Source organism: Lethenteron reissneri, chromosome 63 (assembly GCF_015708825.2).
Source record: "Lethenteron reissneri isolate LAM-NWPU_2019-01 chromosome 63, ASM1570882v1, whole genome shotgun sequence".
NCBI lineage: Eukaryota > Metazoa > Chordata > Hyperoartia > Petromyzontiformes > Petromyzontidae > Lethenteron > Lethenteron reissneri.
In genome coordinates, this window is record NC_083841.1 from 9,302,816 (window position 1) to 9,322,890 (window position 20,075).

Here is a 20,075-nt window from a genome sequence, read left to right on the forward strand (position 1 = left end):
CGGGTTGTCTTGCTGCACCTGCGTTTTCGCCTCCCCCTCTCATCCCCTTTAAATCGCCCGGATGACCCCACGCGTCGCCTCGCCTCCTGCCATTGGCCCCGTGACGATCACCGCTTCCTCCGCCTCCTCCTCGTCCATCACCCCCCCCCCCCCTTGCTCACTCACCCCCCATCCCTCCGCCTCCACTCCCCCCTTGCTCACTCACCCCCCATCCCTCCGCCTCCACTCCCCCCTTGCTCACTCACCCCCCATCCCTCCTCCTCCACACCTCCTCCCTGGCTGCTGCTGCTGCAGCTTCACAATCGACAGCGGAGCGCTGAGCGAGACCCACGGGAGGCAATGAGCGCGTCGCCTGCCCTGAGCTGCCGCTGCTTCCGACCCTGAACCAGATCCCCAGGGGTCTGCGGGTGAGTGAGGGATAGTGAGGGAGGGTGAGTGAGGGTCAGGGTGAGGGTCAGGGTGAGGGTCAGGGTGAGTGAGGGTCAGAGTGAGGGTGAGTGAGGTTCAGGGTGAGGGTCAGGGTGAGGGTCAGGGTGAGTGAGGGTCAGAATGAGGGAGAGTGAGTGAGGGTGAGTGAGATTCAGGGTGAGGGTCAGGGTGAGGGTCAGGGTGAGTGAGGGTGGGTGAGTGTGGGGAGCGGTAGTGTCGTTGTTAGCGCGCTGCGCTACGAACCCAGCGGTCACCGAGTTCGATTCCCGGCTCCGGGCCAACACCGGTGAAGATTATCTGAATCGGTAACCTGGGTCCTCCCCTAGGTCGACTCGGCCTCAAATGTGTCAAACGTCGCCGTTGGAGGAGACAAAAGCGGTCGGGCGTGGTGCTGGCCACCCACTCCTTTGTGTGTCCTCGCCGGCCTTAATAGGTGCTCGCTAACAGCACTTGCCCATACAGCCTCTTAAGTCTACACGGGGGATCTTTGTCTTGTGGGGACCGAGCGGTCAGCGCTGCGCTGCGCGACTCACCTGGCGCGTCTGTCAGCGTTGGGCATTAGGGGGGGGGGAGACAAAGGCTGCCGGGCGTGGTGCTGACCATACTGGCTCCTCCGTGTGCAGTGTCGGCTTTAATCGGCGTTCGGTTGCAGCACTCGCTGCAATGGACTGTTATTTAAAGGTTTACACGGGAGGGGGGTCTGTTTTGTCTTTGGTGGCTGTGGGTGAATGCCCGTGAGGGTGAGGCAGGGTTAACACAACACAACGTGTGGACATCTTCACAATTCGCGCCGTGCAGATCTGTTGTTGTGTCCGTTGCGCGCTGTCGAGGAGAATGCGGCAGAATTCGCTCTCTCGCTCTGTCTCTGTGTCTCTCGCTCTCTCTGTCTCTGTGTCTCTCGCTCTCTCTGTCTCTCTGTGTCTCTCTCGCTGTCTCGCTCTCTCGATCTCTTCGCCCGTCCGTCCATTCGCTGCGCCCTGCATCCCTAATGCACAGCATCGCGGCAGAATCGGCGACGGCACGTCCAGCCCTCGTCGCCATCGTCGTCGCCACACCCGAGACAAAGATCCCACCCCACCTCACCCCTGTCGTATTGCCTTAACAGACTGTTGGGGCAAGCATTGTTAGCGAGTAGCAGCACTGGCTGTAAGGTAACGTGGGGGGGGGGGGGGGTCGAGTATGGTCAGCAACCACGCCCGACCGCCTTTGTCTCCCCCAGTGGCGATGTTTGCGCATCGCACCGGGTACCCATTTGAGCCCGAGTCGAGCCAGGGAGAGGCCTAGGACCGGTTCGGAAAATCGTCACTGGCATTGACTGTGAGCGGGGAATCGAACCCGGGGTCGCTGGGTTCGAAACGCTCGGACCAGCAGCATTGGGCCAATCAAACATCACTGCTGATGAGACACTGAATGTCAAAAATGACAAACATTTTGTGTTACACATCCCGTTAGCCACGCGACCATATCATCATTAGTAGCTCGACGCAAGCCAGTTCTGTTACCAGGTTCAAAGTGCAGTGTCTCACCGACAGCTTCGCTTCAACCAAAGTTTGGTAAACTGCCAGATGTTTACAGGAAAGGAATGGTGAATATTTGAAACGGTTCAGGACCTCACCTCGATCGACTCAGCCTTTACATATACAGTAGTTCCTCAGTTTCATTGATTAGGTATAGCCCTGCGAGCCATGCTTGACTCGGGTGCAACCGCATCCGGTGTGTCAAAAAAAACCCCATCAGCATTGGGAAGACAAAGGCGGCCGGGCATGGTGCTGGCCACACCCCCTCGTGTGTTGTTTCGGCCTTCACATGCGCTTACTCGCTAACGACACTTACCCGAACAGCCTATTCAGAGCTATGTGGGTGGCCTTTGGCTTGTGTGTGTTGTGTATTTATCGTGAGCGGTGGCGCTGTAGTTAGCGCACTGCGCCACCGAAACCGGCCATCTGAGTTCGATTTCTGCTCGCAGCCAACATCGGTGACGAACATAGAAACCGGTTCCGGGACTCGCCCCGACGTGGACTCTTGCTTTAAAATGAGAACCCGGTGTGCGCTGTGTGTGTGAATAACATCGACACCGGGGAGACAAAGACGACCGGGCGTAGCATTTGCCCCAGCAGTCTAAGGCTATACGGGCGACATCTGGAGAGACAAAGGCGGCCGGGGAAGGAGTGGTACTGGCAGCATGTGTTTTTGTATTGTGCGCATCGTTATCTTTGCTTGCCTTGTGTCACGCACACGGGAGTTGAACGCCCCATGTAATATCGCCGTTCATATCTGTGCACATTAATGTCATAGTTGTATATTTTTTATTCAAATATATTTCATCCGGGAAAATAACCCCCCCTCCCGAGATAGAGGAACGAACCTCATAAAACCGACGCGACCCCCCCTACCGAGCCCGTAGGCTTTTCAGTGGGGACCCTACTGCTGGCAGAGAGCCCCAACGAGAGGGGGGGAGGCGGCAGCCCCCTGTTAGTGAGAGACGAATCTTGGCCTCCTCTTTCACACGATGGAGCAAGACGTCTTGGAAAGAGATGCGCGTTTGCCCACACTCGACCCCACCGCTTACACGAACCCTGCGATCTCTGGGGACTACACAGGCCCCCTCTGCGGGAGCTTCCTTCGGGTCTCCGGTCATGAAGCTAATGAACCGTTTTTTTTTACCGGTTTGTCATGCAGTTACACGGTAATGCACATTTTTTTTAACACAATTCTAATTGTACGCACGTCATTTACCTTGTTCGCTGTGTGTATGCGATTATCTGAACCGGTCATGGGCCTCCCCGAGGTCGACTTAGCCTCAAATGAGTACCTGGTGCGGTGTGTAGTAAACATTGCCACTGGGGAGACAAAGGCGGCCGGCTGTGGTGTTGACCACCCACCCCCTCGTGTGCCTTGCCACCCTGCATAGGTGCTCGCTAACAGCACTTGCCCCAACTGTCTGTAAGGGGCAACACGGGGGTCTTTATCTTTGTATGGGGGTCTATGTCTCCGTGCCAGACGTGTTCCGTGTGGCTGGAGAGTGGTGGGTGTAGCGGTTAGCGCGCTGCGCTAACACCAGTGACGATTATCTGAATCGGTCCCGGGCCTCCTCCCCTAGGTCGACTCATCCTTAAATGAGTACCTGGTGCGGTGTGTAAACATCGCCACTAGTAAGACAAATGCGGCCGGGTGTTCTGACCTTCATAGGTTGCTCGCTAGCAGCACTTGGGATCTTTGTTCCATGTATTTTATAGCAAACCTTTTTTTGTGTGTGCCGATACCGGTAATGTTAAAAAAGCGATGTTTAACAACCCCGTGCTAGATTAGTCGCCCGTGTGCAGCATCACATGCGGTTATGATGATGTTGATGGGACGTCTCGATGACGTCATGCAGCTGAAGGTTACGCCGTGGACGCTGGGATGACAGATGTCGGCCCTGCGTCTCGACGCCACCAATTACCTCACTATAGCCGCTCCCCATTCATTGAAAATCGGCAGTTCAGCGTAGGGGAAAGGCTCGCACGTCTTACACACATCCCATCGGCCTGCGAGTGCCTGATTTCAGCAGCATCGCTTTAAAAATACAAGTAGCACTTTGGAACCAGTTTCAAACATGCAGTGTCTCATCAGCAGAAATCAGGCTTGCTTGAACCCAATACGTGCGATCAGGTATGGGAAGGAGGCAAATTGTCTGTTTATTTTGTTGCTTATATTCTCCACAGTGACGCATAATGATTATTTCGTGTTGGGTATTGGCAGTTTTTGCGTTTGAGATAGGACTCGTATTTAACAGAGAAGTCGGGCTTGATAACTTAAAAACATCTGAGACAGTTCACCACAGCATCGGTTCAAGCAAGATTGACTGTCGATGTGACGCAGATTGCTTGCTCATTTAACCAATGTTGTTAAAATTATACACTCCCAAGCATGATGGCTTGTGTGGCTCATACTTTTGGGTTTTTTTTCAGAATCAGAATATTTAACCTGGAGGAATTAAATGAGCGTGCTGTAGATTAATGTGGAAGACACAGCTATGGGGGGGGGAGGGTATGTGGCAGCATTATGCAACGCATAGGGGCCCAGTCGGCCACATGGTGGCCCCCGAATCAACAGATAAACAGGTCACAAAATGTTAAGAAACATAAAATAATTTCAACAATTAACCAGGAATGCCAAAAAAACATTGTTACGAATGAAAAAAATGTATTTCGAAAAAATACCTCGCGTGAAATATAGTAGCGCTACTGCTGGTGTTTGTTACTGAACACCAGGATATTTTGTGAACTGGCACGCACGATAACTTAATTGTTAGTATTGTCCCTTGAAATTTGATTATTAATACTATCACTGTGAGACTGTCTTCCTCTAAACCCAATACACAGTGCAACAAAAAAAACCTATAAAAGGCATTTTTTGTCTGTCTGTGTGTGTGCGTCCCAAACTTTGCGAAGGATTTGTTTCCCAAACCGTGGGGTGTACGGGTAAAAAAAAGTAGCCAGGTACCATGCCGTAAGCCCCGTGGTGAGCCAGCGCTATTTCGTTTTCCCGTCCGTCAACTTTAAAGTTGTTTAATTAGCGATTTAGTGCTCAACCATACCATCTCACGCGCCTTCGGTGGGGGGGGGGGGGGGACTGCCCCTACCAAGTCACACACGTTCGGTGGGGGTGAGTGGTCATTTCTCTTTCGTGCGGACACTGAGCGAGGTAATACACACGAATTTAGAGCTCCCTTCAAACATACATCTATCTTATCGCTCTAATTTCTATTACTGTTTTTTAATAATACAGCGTACTCATTAACCAAATGTTTTTGACAGTAAATCTACACGATGTAATACGCTTTCTCCCCTGGCTACTAATTTAATTCCCTTAAGACATCACAGTCCACCCAATGTGTCTCTTTGCTCACAAACTTTCCAATTGTGAGCACGACTTTAAGTCACAAACTATTATTACTTTGTTAACATAGATTTTTCACTTTCGCTCGCCGCTAATTGTTCAAACAAGATATTTCATTACAGTAGATATACACTATGTAACACGCTTTTTTCCCCTGCATACTCACTGCTCTATTTCAGGTCGCTAGGACAACAAAAGTCAGCCATTGTCTCTTTTGCCTCACAAACTTTCCATTAGGTCGGCTCAGCTTCAAATGATAACCTGCTGCGATGTGCAGTAAACATCGCCACCGGGGACTCAGATATTTATTCTTTACACGGTGTTTATTAACGCTTCTGCAAATTATATTGCAATGCATCACCATTAATTAAATGACTCTCCATTTCGCATTCGCTGGACAAATTACAAACCAACATGCCAGCAACAACGTCGTCAACGTACTTTATTAATTCACTTTTTTAACACATTAATTTAACCTTCTTATTTCCAACTTTCCCTAACGTCACGCACATTGCTTCTTTCGTTACTGACACGTACATAGACTAATTACCATGCAATCTTTAATGTTATTACTAAATCTATATATATAAAATCGTTCATGTCTGTCTGTCTGTGTGTGTGTGTGTGGACTTTGGCCCATACGCACTTTCATTGGACGGCGGTTGCCCCTGGCAACGGCTAGCCACGCCTTCGCCGCTTTCATTGGACCTGGCAACGGCTAGCCACGCCTTCGCCAAGGGCTGCAGTTTCATTGGACGGCGGTTGCTCCTGCCAACGGCTAGCCACGCCTTCGCCACTTTCATAAGCTCCGTATTTAATTAAATAATAGCCATTACACAGTATTGTTGGAGCGCTAGGGGGGGGGGAAGGAACGCCACCCGTACCCTGCCTCTTCCAAGCCGACAATTTTAGGCGAGGCCGCAGGCTTTGCACGCTACTAGGCCTCGACACCCACCACGCCACTCTGAGGTAAATTCATCAAAGTTTTTCCTACTCTTCACTACACCCCCACCACAATGTGTGCTATTAATATTACTTTTAAACCCAACGCGCCAACAATCGATTACTTTAATGTTCACTGTACAAATACTCATTAAGCTGGGTGAGCGTACTGCCAGTCTATCATGTACACTGTAGCCTGCTTATTAAGCTCGGTGAGCGTACTGCCACTCTATCATGTACACTCTAGCCTGCTTATGAAGCTGAGTGCGTGTACTGGCAGTCTATAATGTGGACTCTTGCCTGGTTATTATAATCGATTCTTTATATGTTCTTTGTACAAACAGTCATTAAGCTGCTTGAGCGACCCCAGTTCGATTCCAACTCACGCCCACCACCGCTGACGATTATTTGAAACGGACCTGGCCCTCCCCTAGGTCCACTCAGCCTCAAAAGCGTAACTGCTGTCGTGTGTGAACATCGTCACTGGGGAGACAAAGGCGGCGGGGCATCGTGGATCCAAGTCCCGGGCGAAGCCGGGTCATGTGTATGTGTGTTTGTGTTTATGTGTATGTCTGTGTGTCTCTATGTATGTGTGTATGTATGTCTATGTATGTGTTTGTGTGTATGTGTGTGTATGTATGTGGGTTTTTTTAATGTCTTTATGTGTATGTCTGCGTGTCTCTATGTATGTGTGTATGTACGTGTGTGCATGTGTTTGTGTGTATGTATGTTTGTGTGTATGTATGTGTGTGTATGTATGTGTGTGTCTATGTATGTGTGTGTATGTGTGTGTATGTATGTGTGTTATGTGTCTGTCTGTGTCTGCATGTATGTGTGTGTGTATTGTGTATGTGTTTGTGTGCATGTATGTGTGTGTTTGTGTGTATGTGTATGTCTGTGTGTATGTGTTTGTGTGTATGTGTGTGTATGTATGTGTGTGTATGTGTTTGTATGTGTTTGTGTGTTTACGCTCGCATTACACAAATGTGTTGCTGGTCTAAGGCGTTCCTCGCACAGCATTGCCGCTTTATTATTTCAGTCGTTTACTGCCTTACGCACCCTGAAAGTCGTGTGTGTCTGCAGCAAGCGCGTGTATGTGTACCTATGGACGCGCGCGCGTGTGTTGTGTAGGGGGAACGGTAGTGTAGTGCTTAGCGTGCTGTCTGTGTCTGTGTGTGTGTGTCTGTCTGTGTCTGTCTGCATGTGTCTGTGTGTGTGTCTGTGTGTGTGCGTGTGTGGTGTGTGGGGAGCGGTAGTGTAGTGCTTAGCATGCTGTCTGTGTGTGTGTGTGTCTGTCTGTGTCTGTCTGTGTGTGTCTGCGTGTGTCTGTGTGTGTGTCTGTGCGTGTGTGGTGTGTGAGGAGCGGTGGGTGTAGTGCTTAACGCTACGCTGCGCTACCAACCCGGCGAACCCAGTTCCATTCCCGCTCACGGCCACCACCGGTGACGATTATTTGAACCTCCCCTAGGTCCACTCAGCCTCAAACGAGTAACTGGTGTGGCGTATTAACATCGGCACTTGGGAGACAAAGGCGGCCGGGCGTGGTAGATCCAAGTCCCGGGCGAAGCCGGGCCATGTGTATGTGTTTATGTGTATGTCTGTGAGTCGGAGCCTTTCCCTGTACACCTTGGGGTGCGACAGGGATGTCCTCTGGCTCCCACATTATTTAACATCTATTTTGACCGCGTAGTTCGTGAAGCCTTCAATAGCTGTACCGGGGGAATTTCCATTTGGTACAGATATAATGGGAGGCTGATCGACGCCCGGGTGCGATCAAGGGATGGCTCCCTATTGGTCAACCACGTTATGTATGCCGATGATTTGGTAATAGCTGCTCACTCAGAGGAGGAGTTGGAGACGCTGCTGCTGAGACTGGAGCGTGCCACTAAGAGGTGGGGCCTTACCATCAGCCCCACCAAAACTAAGCACCTGCCTGGGTATTTTGTACCATCGGACACTCCACCCCCACAACTCCCAATTGGTGATGGGGCAGTTGTGGAGAGAGTGGAGAGTTTCCCATACCTGGGCAGTGTGCTTATGACCGGCTCCAGTCTATCAGCAGAGGTCTCACTCCGAATCAGTCGAGCGGCAATATCTTTTCATCGGTTGCGTAACGCTGTGTGGAAGCTACCTGGTCTGTCGCTCCGCACGAAGCTTCAGGTCTTCTCGGCCACGGTCATTCCCTCCCTTCTCTACGCTTGCGAGACGTGGACCCCCCTGGTGGAGCATCTTCGCCGGTTGGAAACATTTAGGCTGGCCTGCCTACGATCCATCCTGGGTTTAACCAGGCTGGATTGTGTGAGGAGCTCACAAATCCTTGAAAGATCTGGGAAAAGTCCCATCAGTGAGCTCCTCCGGCAGGCAAGGCTGCGTTGGCTGGGTCATGTAGCCCGCATGCCCAGCCACCGCATGCCTAAACAGCTTTTGTTCGGCCGGATCGAGGGGGCTAGACGGGCGCGGCACGGGCTGGAGAAGAGATGGAGTGATGTGGTACAGGAGGACGTGGAGCTGAGTGGACTTGCCGATGACTGGTACCAGCGGTGTCAAGATCGGCCTCAGTGGAGGAGGCTCGTGAAGGACGCTACTGGGCAGTTGGAGGCAGTCGCCCTCCAACAACAACGGAGGGCGGAGGAGCGACGCTCACAACAACGAGCGGAGCGCCGGGTGGCTAAAGCACAGCAAGTTGGCACAGTAGGGGGCACAGGTGGTGCATCAGCCAGTCATCTCGGTCATCTCGGTCAGTCGACCCGTGGCACCTGCTGGGTCTGCCCCGTGACCTCCTGCCAGCGGGCTTTCGACACTTCACGTGGCCTCAAGGTGCACTTGGCCTGGCACAAGCATCGTGGTGACGTCACCGCCACTTAGTGGCGAATGGCGGTTGTTGTTGTTGTTGTTGTCTGTGTGTCTGTATGCATGTGTGTATGTATGTGTGTGTATGTGTTTTTGTGTATGTCTGTGTGTGTATGTATGTCGGTTTTGCCGCCGTGGTGGATCCAAGTCCCGGGCGAAGCCGGGTCATGTGTATGTGTTTATGTGTATGTCTGTGTGTCTGTATGCATGTGTGTATGTATGTGTGTGCATGTGTTTGTGTGTATGTATGTGTGTGTGTATGTATGTGGGTTTTTTTGTATGTGTTTATGTGTATGTCTGCGTGCCTGTATGTATGTGTGTATGTACGTCTGTGGATGTGTTTGTGTGTATGTATGTGTGTGTATGTGTTTCTGTGTTTGTATGTGTGTGTATGTATGTGTGTTATGTGTCTGTCTGTGTGTCTGCATGTATGTGTGTGTATGTGTTTGTGTGTGTTTGTGTGTTTACGCTCGCATTACACAAATGTATAATGCGGGTCTAAGGCGTTCCTTACACAGCATTGCCGCTTTATTATTTCAGTCGTTTACTGCCGTATGCACCCTGAAAGTCGTGTGTGTCTGCAGCAAGCGCGTGTATGTGTACCTATGGACACGCGCGCGTGTGTTGTGTAGGGGGAACGGTAGTGTAGTGCTTAGCGTGCTGCCTGTGTCTGTGTGTGTGTGTCTGTGTGTGTGTGTCTGTGTGTGTGTCTGTGTGTGTGTCTGTGTGTGTGCGTGTGTGGTGTGTGGGGAGCGGTAGTGTAGTGCTTAGCGTGCTGTCTGTGTGTCTGTGTGTGTGTGTGTCTGTCTGTGTCTGTCTGTGTGTGTCTGCGTGTGTGTGTCTGTGTGTGTGTGTCTGTGTGTGTATCTGTGCGTGTGTCGTGTGTGAGGAGCGGTGGGTGTAGTGGTTAACGCTACGCTGCGCTACCAACCCGGCGAACCGAGTTCGATTCCTGCTCATGGCCACCCCCGGTCAAGATTATTTGAACCTCCCCTAGGTCGACTCAGCCTCAAACGAGTAACTGGTGTGGCGTATTAACATCGGCACTGGGGAGACAAAGGCGGCCGGGCGTGGTGGATCCAAGTCCCGGGCGAGGCCGGGTCATGTGTATGTGTGTATGTGTTTATGTGTATGTCTGTGTGTCTGTATGCATGTGTGTATGTATGTGTGTGTATGTGTTTGTGTGTATGTATGTGTGTGTGTATGTATGTGCGTTTTTTTGTATGTGTTTATGTGTATGTCTGCGTGTCTGTATGTATGTCTGTGGATGTGTTTGTGTGTATGTATGTGTGTGTCTATGTATTGTGTGTATGTGTTTCTGTGTATGTATCTGCGTGTATGTATGTGTGTTATGTGTCTGTCTGTGTGTCTGCATGTATGTGTGTGTGTATTGTCTATGTTTTTGTGTGTATGTATGTGTGTGTTTGTGTGTATGTGTATGTCTGTGTGTATGTATGTGTGTGTATGTGTTTGTGTGTATGTGTGTGTATGTATGTGTGTGTATGTGTTTGTATGTGTTTGTATGTTTACGCTCGCATTACACAAATGTGTTGCAGGTCTAAGGCGTTCCTCGCACAGCATTGCCGCTTTATTTTTTCAGTCGTTTACTGCCGTACGCACCCTCAAAGTCGTGTGTGTCTGCAGCAAGCGCGTGTATGTGTACCTATGGACGCGCGCGCGTGTGTTGTGTAGGGGGAACGGTAGTGTAGTGCTTAGCGTGCTGTCTGTGTCTGTGTGTGTGTGTCTGTGTGTGTGTGTCTGTGTGTGTGTCTGTGCGTGTGTGGTGTGTGGGGAGCGGTAGTGTAGTGGTTAGCGTGCTGTCTGTGTGTCTGTGTGTGTGTGTCTGTCTGTGTGTGTCTGCGTGTGTCTGTGTGTGTGTCTGTGCGTGTGTGGTGTGTGAGGAGCGGTGGGTGTAGTGGTTAACGCTACGCTGCGCTACAAACCCGGCGAACCGAGTTCCATTCCCGCTCACGGCCACCACCGGTGACGATTATTTGAACCTCCCCTAGGTCGACTCAGCCTCAAACGAGTAACTGGTGTGGCGTATTAACATCGCCACTGGGGAGACAAAGGCGGCCGTGCGTGTGTGGTGAGGGAGGGAGAGTCGTGAGGGAGGGAGAGTGCTGAGGGAGGGAGAGTGGTAAGGGAGGGAGAGTGGTGAGGGAGGGACTCAGCCGCAAAACGAGTAACTGGTGTGGCGTATTAACATCGCCACTGGGGAGACAAAGGCGGCCGGGCGTGGTGGATACAAGTCCCGGGCGAAGCCGGGTAGTACAGCTAGTACATTTATACAAATACTATTACACTTTTAAAGTACAACACTTCCACTTATCTACACTGCAGCCTGCTTCTTGATCGCACTCGGTGTACTGCCAGTCTATACTGTCCACTGTTGCCTGCTCACTGTACTGGCAGTCTCTTATGTAGACTGTACACATTTGTATGAAGCTGCGCCTGTGCACTGGCAGTCTGTCATGTGGCCTGCTGCCTGCTTATTAATTCAAAGTCAGTGCACTGGCAGTCTATCTACACGCTAAATATTATTATTAGGCACGGTGAGTGTATGCCAGTTTATAATGTGGACTGTTGCCTGCCTCTTTACCTCGGTCAATGTACTGCCAGTCTAACCTAGACTGTAGCCTGCTTCTTAACTTAAATGTGCGTACTGCTGCTCTATAATGTAGACTTATTCTAGCTTCTTTCTTCAATGCATTTAAATTGTTTCGTTTGCTCATGCCACGCTATTTACTGATATGTAGTACTGCGATGCTGATTTCTATGTTATACTGCTAAATACGTCGGACTTTCTTTGCTACAGCTGCTTATAGTTCGTCTATAGTTTTGTTACATTGTTGGGGAAAACAACTATTTTCTATTTGACGTACTGCACCTTTTCTTTCCACCCAAGCGGGCAGCACGCAGGGAGGTTCAATGCCCCAACTTGTAATATTTATAGTTATAGCCTACATATTATTGTATATGGGTTAAAAACATCTCTAGCTATTGCGGTAAAAGTGATTCGGGAGAAAGGACGGGGCCCCCCCGTTGTAATAGGGCATTGAAATAGGTAGTTGAAGAAAGCAGCTGACATAGGTGGTTGAAATAGGTGGCTGAAATAGGTGGCTGAAATAGGTGGCTAAAAGAGGTGTCTAAAATAGGTGGCTGTAATAGGTGGCTCAAATTCTTTGGTTCTTTCGGTAAAGTCACGTCGATAGAAAAATATTAAAAATAAAGTAAAAAAAAAATGTAGCCACCTAGTAGCGCTACTATTGGTGTTTGTTACGGAGCACCAGGATATTTTGCGAACTAGCATGCACGATAACTGAATTGTGAGTATTGTACCTTGAAATAGGTGGTGAAATATGTGGCTGAAATAGGCAGATGAAATAGGTGGCTAAAATAGGTGGCTGAAATAGGTGGCTGAAATAGGTGGTTGAAAGAGGTTCCTGAAATAGGTGGCGGAAAGATGTAGCTGAAAGAGGTGACTGAAAGAGGTGGCTAAAGTAGGTGGCTGAAAGAGGTGGTTGAAAGAGGTTCCTGAAATTGGTTGGCGGAAAGATGTGGGTACAAGAGGTGGCTGAAATAGGTGGCTGAAATAGGTGGCTGAAATAGGTGGCTGAAATAGGTGGCTGAAATAGGTGGCTGAAATAGGTGGCTGGAATAGGTGGTTGAAAGAAGTGGCTGAAGGAGGTGGTTGAAAGAGGTGGCTGAAATAAATGGCTGAAAGAGTTGGCTGAATAGGTGGCTGAAATAGCTGGCTGACATAGGTGGATGAAATAAGTGGTTGAAAGAAGTGGTTGAAATAGGTGGCTGAAAAATAGGTGGCTGAAAAATAGGTGGCTGAAATCGGTGGTTGAAAGAGGTTCCTGAAATAGGTGGTGGAAAGATGTGGCTGAAAGAGGTGACTGGAAGAGGTGGCTGAAATAGGTGGCTGAAAGAGGTGGTTGAAAGAGGTTCCTGAAATAGGTGGTGGAGAGATGTGGCTGAAAGAGGTGACTGAAAGAGGTGGCTGAAGTAGGTGTCTGAAAGAGGTGGTTGAAAGAGGTTCCTGAAATAGGTTGGTGGAAAGATGTGGCTGCAAGAGGTGGCTGAAATAGGTGGCTGAAATAGGTGGCTGGAATAGGTGGTTGAAAGAGGTGGCTGAACGAGGTGGTTGAAAGAGGTGGCTGAAATAAATGGCTAAAAGCGTTGGCTGAATAGGTGGCTGAAATAGCTGGCTGACATAGGTGGATGAAATAAGTGCTTGAAAGAAGTAGTTGAAATAGGTGGCTGAAAAATAGGTGGCTGAGATATGTGGCTGAAATCAGTGGTTGAAAGAGGTTCCTGAAATAGGTGGTGGAAAGATATGGCTACAAGAGGTGGCTGGAATAGGTGGTTGAAAGAGGTGGTTGAAAGAGGTGGCTGAAATAGATGGCTAAAAGAGTTGGCTGAATAGGTGGCTGAAATAGCTGGCTGACATAGGTGGATGAAATAAGTGGTTGAAAGAAGTGGTTGAAATAGGTGGCTGAAAAATAGGTGGCTAAGATATGTGGCTGAAATAGGTGGCTAAAATAGGTGGTTGAAAGAGGTAGCTGAAATAGATGGCTAAAAGAGTTGGCTGAATAGGTGGCTCAAATAGATAGCTGAAATAGGTGGTTGAAATAAGTAATTGAAATAGGTGGCTCAAATAGATGGTTGAAATAGGTGGCTGAAATAGGTGGCTGAAAGAGGTGGCTGAAATAGGTGGTTCAAATAGGTGGTTGAAAGTGGTAGCTGAAAGAGGTGGCTCAAATAGATGGCTCAAATAGGCAGCTGAAATAGATATCTGAAAGAGGTGGGTGAAATAGGTTGTGAAAATAGGAGGCTGAAATATGTGGCTGAAATATGTGGCTGAAAGAGGTGGCTGAAAGAGGTGGCTAAAATAGGTGTCTGAAATAGGTGGTTGAAATAGGTGGTTGAAATTGATTTATGAAATAGGTGGTTGAAATTGATTTATGAAATAGGTGGTTGAGATAGGTGGCTGAAATAGTTGGTTGAAAGTGATGCCTGAAAATATGGCTGAAATAGATGGTTGAAATATGTGGCAGAAATAAGTGGTGGAAATATACAGTGAGGGAAAAAAAGTATTTCATCCCCTGCTGATTTTGTACGTTTGCCCACTGACAAAGAAATGATCAGTCTATAATTTTAATGGTAGGTTTATTTGAACAGTGAGAGACAGAATAACAACAACAAAATCCAGAAAAACGCATGTCAAAAATGTTATAAATTGGTTTGCATTTTAATGAGGGAAATACGTATTTGACCTCTCTGCAAAACATGACTTAGTACTTGGTGCAAAACCCTTGTTGGCAATCACAGAGGTCAGACATTTCTTGTAGTTGGCCACCAGGTTTGCACACATCTCGGGAGGGATTTTGTCCCACTCCTCTTTGCAGATCTTTTCCAAGTCATTAAGGTTTCGAGGCTGACGTTTGGCAACTCGAACCTTCAGCTCCCTCCACAGATTTTCTATGGGATTAAGGTCTGGAGACTGGCTAGGCCACTCCTTTGTTGCATTGGCTGTGTGTTTTGGGTCATTGTCATGCTGGAATACCCATCCACGACCCATTTTCAATGCCCTTGCTGAGGGAAGGGGGCTCTCACCGAAGATTTGGCGGTACATGGCCCCGTCCATCGTCTCTTTGATGCGGTGAAGTTGTCCTGTCCCCTTAGCAGAAAAACACCCCCAAAGCATGTCTCCACCTCCATGTTTGACGGTGGGGATGGTGTTTTTGGAGTCATAGGCGAGTTGAGTTGATGCCAAAGAGCTCCATTTTGGTCTCATCTGACCACAACACTTTCACCCAATTGTCCTCTGAATCATTCAGATGTTCATTGGCAAACTTCAGACGGGCATGTATATGTGCTTTCTTGAGCAGGGGGAACCTTGCGGGCACTGCAGGATTTCAGTCCTTCACGGCGTAGTGTGTTACCAACTGTTTTCTTGGTGACTATGGTCCCAGCTGCCTAGAGATCATTGACAAGATCCTCCCGTGTAGTTCTTGGCTGATTTCTCACCGTTCTCATGATCATTGCAACTCCACGAGGTGAGATCTTGCATGGAGCCCCAGGCCGAGGGAGATTGACAGTTCTTTTGTGTTTCTTCCATTTGCGAATTATCGCACCAACTGTTGTCACCTTCTCACCAAGCTGCTTGGCGATGGTCTTGTAGCCCATTCCAGCCTTGTGTAGGTCTACAATCTTGTCCCTGACATCCTTGGAGAGCTCTTTGGTCTTGGCCATGGTGGAGAGTTTGGAATCTGATTGATTGATTGCTTCTGTGGACAGGTGTCTTTTATACATGTAACAAGCTGAGATTAGGAGCACTCCCTTTAAGAGTGTGCTCCTAATCTCAGCTCATTACCTGTATAAAAGACACTTGGGAGCCAGAAATCTTTCTGATTGAGAGGGGGTCAAATACTTATTTCCCTCATTAAAATGCAAATCAATTTATAACATTTTTGACATGCGTTTTTCTGGATTTTTTGTTGTTCTGTCTCTCACTGTTCAAATAAACCTACCATTAAAATTATAGACTGATCATTTCTTTGTCAGTGGGCAAACGTACAAAATCAGCAGGGGATCAAATACTTTTTTCCCTCACTGTATGTCTGAAAGAGTTGGCTGAAATAGATGACTGAAATAGATGACTGAAATAGATGACTGAAATAGGTGGCTGAAATTGGTGGCTGAAATAGGTAGCTAAAATAGGTGGTTGAATAGGGGGCTGAAATAGGCGGCAGAAATAGTTGGGAGAAATTAGCTTGTAACTGTAAGATAGGAGAGCGGCCTCCTCGACGAGGGCACGGAAGTGGTTATGTTAATGTACGAGATTAGCATGTTAATGTGAAATCGAAGAGGTCCATACACCCATCTATCAAATTCACCATTGAAGTGGAAAAGTATGGCAAGCTACCGTTCCTGGATGTTTTGATCAAGAAGAGACCTGATGGCTCGTTGGGATATTCGGTCTACAGGAAAGCCACTCACACGGATGCCTATCTAAAGCCTGACTCCCACCACCATCCAGCCCAGGAGAATTCCCTCATCAAAACACTACACCATAGTGCCCGTTGCATCTCCGACCAGCACCACTTAGCCAGTGAGTTGGAGCACGTACACCAAGCCCTCGGGATGAACGGATACTTGGACCATACAATCCGCAAAGCTGTCTCCCCAGCCTGGCGGAGACAACCTTCTGAGGATCCGACCAAAACCATCACTTTACCTTACATAGCAGGGGTTACCAAAAAGATTTCCAAAATATTAAACAAACACAAGATCCAGGTTCGTTTCAACACAGTACACAAATTCTAGATTTGAAGCTTTCGTGACTGCAAGGATTCATACTCTTAGGTTTTTTCGGTAAAGTCACGTAGGAAAATAATAATAATAATAATAAAATAATAATAAATGAAAATAACTTTATTAAATCACGACGTTTCGGAGGCAACACGTCTCCGTCTTCAGGTGGGACCGTCACAGCCAAATTTACTGTATCAAGTGAAGGGAAATCCAAGAGACAAGATCTTATATACTGGTTAACGGGAGGGGGGAGGAGCTTATCTAAATGTGGCAGTCAAGGACTGGGAGGGTCGGGGGGGCGGGGCTAGAAGGGAAGGTACAGGTTCAGCATCTCCGCAAGAATTACGGCCGATGTTGGCTTCCAAAACCAGAAAATAGCAGCGCTGTTAAACGCTGGTGATGTCAACAACTCGGTAAAATAGACTAGTATCTCTTCTTGGTTCTTTCGGTAAAGTCACGTAGAAGGGAAATAATAAAATAATAAAAATAAAACATTAAATTATTCTCACGACGTTTCGGCCACAACGCAAGCAGCCATCCTCAGGTGAAGACCAGGTCTGTCGGGGAGACAGCGTCTGAATGAAACACCACCACGCTTGGAGCGTATATTTAAGCTGGGTTGGAAGGGGGGAAAGGCGCCTTGACAATAATTTGCATATCAAGAGGAATTTAGCATATTTATGGGAAATGCAGGTATGTGATTAGTACTACTTGTGAAATGCGTAGGAGGTGGGCGGGGGGTTTTCAAAGTCATATTATGCCCGTGCATTATGCAGGATAGCAGCATCAAAGGGAGGGGATAGGGGTAGCATTAATAAAGGGAAGGAATGTTAATAGTATGTAGCTGCAGTAACTAAACAACCACGTAAAAAACTAAAGTATAAACTACATAGTATCATCAGTATACTAAATATACTCTCCAATAAGCTGAGCTACTAACAGTAAGTAATACATTACAATTCTATGTTGCAAAAAATATAATATGCTTCCAGCTAAACTTTTTTTTCTTACATCACACGGGTCTACCTCGTACTATATGCTGCCATAGACAAACCCAACATTAAATTATATACTGTATTACGTCGTGAGAATTATTTTATTATGTTTTATTTTTATTATTTTATTATTTCCCTTCTACGTGACTTTACCGAAAGAACCAAGAAGACGAATCCCTCCAGTCACGAAAGCTTTAAATCGAAAGACTAGTACCTGTCAATTAAGATGGCACAAATGTGTAGTTAAATATTTTTTACATGGTTAATAACATCTTTCCAATGATTTCTCAATTTGTACCCATCATCACGGTTGAAGTTATGTCTGTTTGTTTACCTGGATGGCTTCATGCACAAACCTTTGATGGTAGCCAGAAGGTTTGCAGAGCGCCTTGGTCTCGGAAAAGACAATATCATGAGAGCCCACAGCGTTGTAACAATGCTCAGCAACGGCAAAAGAATCCATTTTGCCGGCAAAATAATCAATTTTGCAGTGTTTCAGATCTGACTTGTGCTCGCGGACCCGATCAGAGATATGACGTTTCGTTTCCCCATTGTAACAATCACCACTGATGCAACTCAGTTTATAGACTCCAGGATATTGCAAGTCAGGAATGACATCTTTCACAGATGGGATTAGATCACGGATTTTATGTACTGTACTGAATCGGACCTGGATCTTATGTTTGTTTAGAATTTTAGAGATCTTTTTGGTCACGCCTGCTATGTATGGCTTACGTGATGGTTTTGATCGGAGTTTCAGGTGGTTGTTTCTGTATGGTGGGAGAAACAGCTTGGCGGATAGTACGGTCAGAGTATCCGTTCATCTTGAGGTCCAGATGTACATGTTTCAATTCACTGGTCAGGTGATGTTGGTCAGATATGCAATGAGCTCTGTGGTATAGTGTTTTGATGAGATAATTATTTTGAGCCGGGTGGTGGTGGGAATCAGGTTTCAAGTAGGAATCTGTGTGGGTGGCCTTCCTGTAAACAGAATGTCCCAAGGAGCCATCAGGTACCCTCTCAAACAGAACATCCAATAATGGTAGTTTGCCATCTTTCTCCACTTCCATGGTGAATCTGATGGATGGGTGTCTGAAATTGATGTGGTCCAGGAAATGGTTCAATGCTGGGAGGCCATGTGGCCAAATGACGAAAGTGTCATCCACAAATCTCTTCCACAGGGAAGGACGCACTAGCAACATTAGCAAAAACGAACGCTCTGAACTCGCGAATTTAAAAAAGAGAGATGATATAGTCATCCTCTCTGCTGACAAGGGCAATGCTATGGTTATCATGGATAAAGACTCGTACAACAACAAAATCCAGGACCTACTCAATGATGGTAGTTGCTCCAAAATTAAAAGTGATCATACTAACAGCCTAACGACTAAAACCAACAAGATCATCACTAGTTCGACTTCCCTAATTGAACCAACCAAACGTTCCTCCCTAAAACCCTCGGCTGCAAGACCTCCCAGATTCTATGGTCTTCCCAAGATCCATAAAGAAGGCATGCACCCCACTACGGCCCATAGTTTCCACGATCAACCCTCCTACCTACAAGCTAGCCCGTTTTCTATCAGATACTCTGCTTCCCTTCACTGGCAAGACCACTTCAGCAGTACTTAACTCAACCCAATTGGTTTCTATGGTCAAGGACATGGTACTGTCTCCTGACGATATTCTTATCAGTTTTGATGTGGTCTCTCTGTTTACCAAAGTCCCAGTGCCTGACACCTTAACAATAATTGAAGACTTGTTCCAACATGGACTGAACTCGGATGTACCTGCGTTGGTTAGGCATTGCCTCACCAACACTTATTTTACCTGGAATGGCACCTTCTACAAACAGAATGAGGGTACCCCTATGGGCTCCCCTTTGTCACCAGTGATAGCTAATGTTTTCATGGAGAAGTTTGAATCATACGCCAACCAGACGTCTACCCTGCGTCCTTCCCTGTGGAAGAGATATGTGGATGATACTTTTGTCATATGGCCACATGGCTTCCCAGCATTGAACCATTTCCTGGACCACATCAATTCCAGCCACCCATCCATCAGATTCACCATGGAAGTGGAGAATGATGGTAAACTACCATTCTTAGATGTTCTGTTTGAGAGGAGACCTGATGGATCCTTGGGACATTCTGTTTACAGGAAGGCCACCCACACAGATTCCTACTTGAAATCTGATTCCTACCACCACCCGGCTCAAAAGAATTATCTCATCAAAACACTATACCACAGAGCGTATTGCATCTCTGACCAATACCACCTGACCAGTGAATTGAAACATGTACATCTGGCCCTCAAGATGAACGGATACTCTGACCGTACTATCCGCCAAGCTGTTTCTCCCACCATACAGAAACAACCACCTGAAACTCTGATCAAAACCATCACGTTAAACAAACATAAGATCCAAGTCGGATTCACTACAGTACATAAAATTCGTGATCTAATCCCATCTGTGAAATATGTAATTCCTGACTTGCAATACCCTGGAGTCTATAAATTGAGTTGCATCTGTGGTGATTGTTACATTGGGGAAATGAAACGTCACGTCTCTGATCGAGTCCGCGAGCACAAGTCAGATCTGAAACACGGCAAAACTGATTCTTCCGCCGTTGCTTATCATTGTTACAACGCTGT

The 20,075-nt window shown here is 47.6% G+C and overlaps 1 protein-coding gene across 1 annotated transcript in view; it reads left to right on the forward strand.

Moving 5' to 3' along the window:
• Nucleotides 1-254: 254 nt before the first annotated feature.
• Nucleotides 255-20,075, forward strand: part of LOC133358852 (serine/threonine-protein kinase SBK1-like) — a 68,689-nt gene continuing 48,868 nt past the window's right edge. The window contains exon 1 of the mRNA XM_061577305.1: nt 255-407. The gene's annotated coding sequence lies outside the window, so the exon portion shown is untranslated. The remainder of the gene's footprint in view (nt 408-20,075) is intronic.